The sequence below is a fragment of the Nicotiana sylvestris genome, chromosome 10 (genome assembly GCF_000393655.2).
Source record: "Nicotiana sylvestris chromosome 10, ASM39365v2, whole genome shotgun sequence".
Taxonomy (NCBI): Eukaryota; Viridiplantae; Streptophyta; class Magnoliopsida; order Solanales; family Solanaceae; genus Nicotiana; species Nicotiana sylvestris.
The window spans coordinates 89212237-89217707 of record NC_091066.1 but is presented as its reverse complement, the minus strand read 5'-3'; positions in this window follow the sequence as shown (position 1 = coordinate 89217707).

Here is a 5471-nt window from a genome sequence, read left to right as displayed (position 1 = left end):
CAGAGATACAAGAGAGACAATACAGTAGCCATATTCTATAACGGCTCTACAATAAAGCCTGTTCAAAGAGTACTAGCTTCAAAAGAAGTCAGTATGAAGCTTGATTGTATATGAACCAGAGGTGCAAGTGTTATAATAGAGCTTTAAGTTGTGGAGGCGAATTATACCTATATGGAAGGGAGGTTATGGAAGGATTAGAAGAGGTAAGGCGATATTTTAAGGTAAGTAAGGTAAAGGTGAACAACATACGAGATACTCAGGTGCAAAATATTGTGAATTATCCATACTTCAGATGGAGGGCTAGAAGCATTGGGATTCAGTATCCAGTAATGATAGCGGCGTCATCAGTGGCATATTTTCTAGCCTATGGTTCTAGGTATCGATAAGTCTAGTTAAGAGAGTAAGAAGAGTTAGAGATGATGCGATGTCTCGCTTGATGTTCCATAATAATACAAGGAAATCAATGGTGCAAGTAAATTGAAGGAAGGTTGCGAGTAGTATAAATAGATATGTATAAGTGCCAAGCTAAAGTATGGTAAAGCGACAGGATTTTAGGAAGATAGGAGTAAGGATAAGAAAGGGAAAGTGAGAAGGTGACGAGAATGGATAAGTCTTTGGGATTAAACCCATGAAAACAAGAAGAGCTGATGGTTTCTCTAAGTTATTGGAAGCTCAGTATTGCCTGGATGAACATAAAGGAGTTTAAGACTAGTTGCATTTAGAGGAGATGGAATGCTACCCTGGTAGTAAAAATGAAGGTATAAATAAGATAGATGAAGGATGACATTTGGGCCTTCGATGGAGTAATGATTTCATGAATTGTATAGGATTAAAATATCCACGTAGGGTAAATCACATTGGGATGCTATGAAAACGATTATGGAAGTATAGTGTCGTATTGCCCCTAGGTGGATCAAAAAAATCGCTTCAAATGTTCCACGATGAGACGTAAGCCCTAGTGGAAAGGTATTACATAAGAAGTTTCAAGTTATTAGTGGTGTGTTGTAGATCAATATTGAGGTGAATCAACAATGGATGGACAAAAGTCACAAAGTATGAGATGAGATTAGGCCATCATTCTTAAAGATGAACAGTTTAAGGAAGCATTAAAGGACATAGATTTATACATATGGGATAAGCAACGAAAGTAACCTGGAGTTTGGTAGCGGACCTCAGTAACGATAAATCGAAGTAAGAGTTATGGTATAGTATGACCTACCTAGATGCAGTAAAGTCATACGAATGGATAACTGGGTCTATAAAATAAGATATAGCAATTTCGTAAGTTCAACAAAGTATCAAGCAAAGAACTTCAGTATACCTATAGAGGCCAAGAGAGACATCTTATCAAGCTTTGTATATGCTTACAAAGAGAGGCCTAGAGATTGGCTAAAAACTAGAGGAAAAAGGAGAGAAGAGTCGCATAGGTGCACATACAAGGAAAAAGTCGTACAGACTGCATGACAGAAGATAGCAAGAGTTACGAGATTGGAAGAATTCCGAACCCAGACCGTGGTGTGAGAAAGAGGCCTAAAGGGGGGAACGCCCTGGACTTTGGATTTATCCAAAGAACGGTTGCCTAAATGGCAAGAAGAGTATTAAACTATTCGCAAGAGATATGGGTTATGAGAATAATAAGTGCATCAGTCAACATTCGAGGACTAATGTTTCAAAGGGGCGAATGATGTTATACCCCATGTTTTCATACGTGGAAGTGTGCCATAAATAAGTTGATATAAGCTCGGAAATGAGATGTTACATTTCGTATTTTCATACGTTAAGGTTTCATCGTAAGCTAATTGACGTAAGTTCAGGAATGAGATTTATTTTAGGATTATAATTGTTACGCTGTTTCGAACAGGTGATAAGTCAATTCGCGAAGGTGAGAGGGTAAGCAAATCAAAGAAAATGAATTTCGTCAAAGTTTGACATTTTGGGATAAAATACGGTCCGAGCTATAATACCCAATATTTATGGACTAGTATCATACAAGGTACCATATGATCATGATAATATGATGTATAAAGTATATTAAAAATGAGTAGTATTTTAAGTAATTTGAGATAATTCTTAATTATGTGGGTAATTGGTTAATTATTGGGTAATGGGATATTACCTAATTAATTAGGGATATATATGATAAGGACTAAGTGGCATGATGTGGCAGCCCCCCACTAAAATTGAGTGACTAACAATCTTGATTGAAAGGTGGCATCTAAAGTGAGATACATATGATACTTACGTGTAAGACATTTGACAACATCTGGCTTAATTGGACTCAAAATTAGCAAGACTTAAAATGGCTTCATTTGGCTTCATCTAAGTCATATTAACTTTTCCTAAATTCAAACATTTCAAAATAAAAACCAGACACTACACTCAACTAACTCAATCTAGTGAGATGTCAACTAATTTCTTACGAAAATTAGTAGCTCCTTAGCAACGAAAGTTTCTGCGGTTCTAAAGGAGTACGGTGTAATTCTTCTCAAGAATATCACACGAATTTTTCCCTACTCCAGGTATGTTAAGGATATCCCTTCTTTCTTTTTGGCATGATCTATACGACAAGAATGAAACAAGCAAATGCACAACTTCCATAAATGACTATATTAATAGAAATACTAGAGATGCTTATTTTCTTGATTCCCCATGTATCATATTATTCTATCATCTGTTCATGGGTCTCAAAAATATGTAAGTTGGTCAATTTTATTTCATGATATTAATCAAAGGCATAATGGTCTTATGACGCACCGAGAAATTTTATTAACATATTTCATATGCATTTCATGGATTTATACATGCGCATTAACCCATGACCAGATGGTGTTATATACGCGTATATATATATATATATATATGGAATATGGAAAAGGTTATGGCGTTATATACGCACCACCACCTGATCAGCTGGTATACGTTGATGATTTTGCCCACAGTGGCCGAGATGATATGATGGGATACCCTCAGAGGCCTGATGATGGTATGAAACATGTACCTATACACGACATGACATTTATACGCATATGCATGACACTATAATTATTTCATAATTTACAAAGTTATCCAGACTTATAGATTGAGTCATTTAATCTATATTTCTTCCATGTCTGTTATGTACTTATTTATGTGTCTTTCATACTCGGTACATTATTCGGACTGACGTCCCTTTTTTCCTGGGGACGCTGCGTTTCATGCTCGCAGGTTCCAATAGACCGGTCAAGAGCCCTCCAAGTAGGCTATCAGCTCATCGAAAGATGTTGTGCGCTCCATTTGCTTCGGAGTTGTTTATTTGGTTAGTATGATTTAGACGTGTATTGTTTGGTATGGCGGGACTCTATCCCGACCATTATGAAAATTATGTATTCTTAGAGGCTTGTAAACAGATGTCGTGTACGTAAAAGATTGTATGGTCTTTTCGGCCTATGTTTAGTATAAGAGTGGTTATTTTGGTCTTACAAGCCCGTATGTTTTACGTATAAGTTGGTATAACATGTTGTATTCTACTTATCTTACGGCAGCCTTCCGGCTCAGTTATCTATGATAGTATTACATGAAAAGATGAGTTATGTTGGTACTCGGTTGAGTAAGGTACCGGGTACCCATTGTGGCCCATCGGTTTAGGTCATGACATCATTACTCAATCGAAGGCCTAAATGTCATCCACTTATCATTTATCACAATTATACTCTTATTCTACTACCAGTGCAATATTTCATCTCTTCAAGTCACTCATAGTCTTAGACTCCTCTTAGCTCAGTCATGCTATACTGAGCTTCCTATAACTTATGGAATACATCAACCCTCTTTTTTTGATGGCCTTAATCCCAAGGCCTTACCTATTCTCGTCACCTTCTCACCCACATTTTCTTATCCTCACTCCTATCTACCTAAAACTTTTGTTTACCATGAAATGGTAATAACAATTAAATTTGATTTTGTAGTTCTAAAAATACGTGGTCTATTTTTATACTACTTATTAGGGCAATAGATGCTAAGTGAGGTACTTGGAATCAAGATATGAGCTTAAAACAAGATGTTAACCAAACCGAATGGCTGTCGATCGGGGCCTTGAGCTTGCTTATTCGGTGCCTCAGAGTCGAGTCTAATGCCTCGCTGAGGGTAGTCGATGGAGGCTAATAGCTATAAATAAATTAATGACAGATCTTTAAGGCTAATAATAAGCAATAAATGAAGAACAATAAATGGCGCACAATGGATTTGAACAACAAATGCAAGTAAAGAGGTCAGGAGAATGTGTTAGAGAGTAGAGAGAATGTTCTTGAGTATTTAGTATTGAGCAACAGGTGTTTACAAAATAACAAGACTCCCCTTTATATATGAGGGGGAATCCCAACATAGTACAGATGCATTGATTACAAAGATATGGGGTTGGTACAGCCATTTAATGTCTTGATTCATTTTTTGGACTAGTCTGCTAGGCCTTGTCAGCTAGATGCACGCGCCTTAGGAAATTCACCTTGATCCACCGAGACTGCTAATTTACATTGCCTCGAGGCTGGTCGTCATTTACGCTACCTCAAAGTCGATCACCGAGAACCCTCGGAGTCGATCACTGAAAATTCTCGAGATGCCTTGATGATCATAAAATCAAACCGTTGATTTCTACCGTACACAGATAGTCCTCGCATTTCCTAGAGCAAAGTGATAGGAAACGATTTTGAACTCCTACTCTTTAAGCATCATCATCATGACGTCATCCCATCAGAGCATTAAATGCCATAACTCAAAAGCCGCACAAGGGTCGTCGTCAAACACGACTATCGAGAAGCCCACGAACCGCTATTAGTTTGTCCTTTCCACTACCCATATGGCTTCTATAAATGCATCAGTCGTTTGATAATTCACACTTTTAAAACATCTTCAAGTTTTCAAAGCCAAATCTATCCCCTTTCACATTCTTTCTTCTTTTGTTCTTGATTCTCTGCCTACTTTTTCGGAAAAGCCCTTTCACTATCATGGCTAGAACTTCCAAGACAGTTCCACGGAAAGACAAGGCTACCTCTTCATCTCAAACATCCAAAGGAAAGCCCAAAGTGATACCCATCGTTGAACAGTGTAACCCCACCGAATTCAACATGGCAAAGGATTTTTTCGTCGACAGACCCTCGTCTACACTAGGCCAATGCGAACACGTGTCCCGATATATTAGTGTCATGACCGATATAGGGAAACTGAAAGAAGACTGCCAATGGAGGGAGGCAGTGCTGATTGATATCCCCCATTCTAACGAGAGCATAACGGACCACAAGGTTGGCTTCCTTTATGTATATACATACCCATTCACTTTGGGTTCGCTCGATTCTTCTAACCCTTCTTCCCCGGTGATAGATTCGGTTATTCTTGACTTTTACGACAAGTACCGAGTGACGCTTGGCAAGATCTATCCATCTTTTTGGAGGATAGTCTACATGCTTCGCCACTTCTACAACAAGGTTGAGGGTACGACC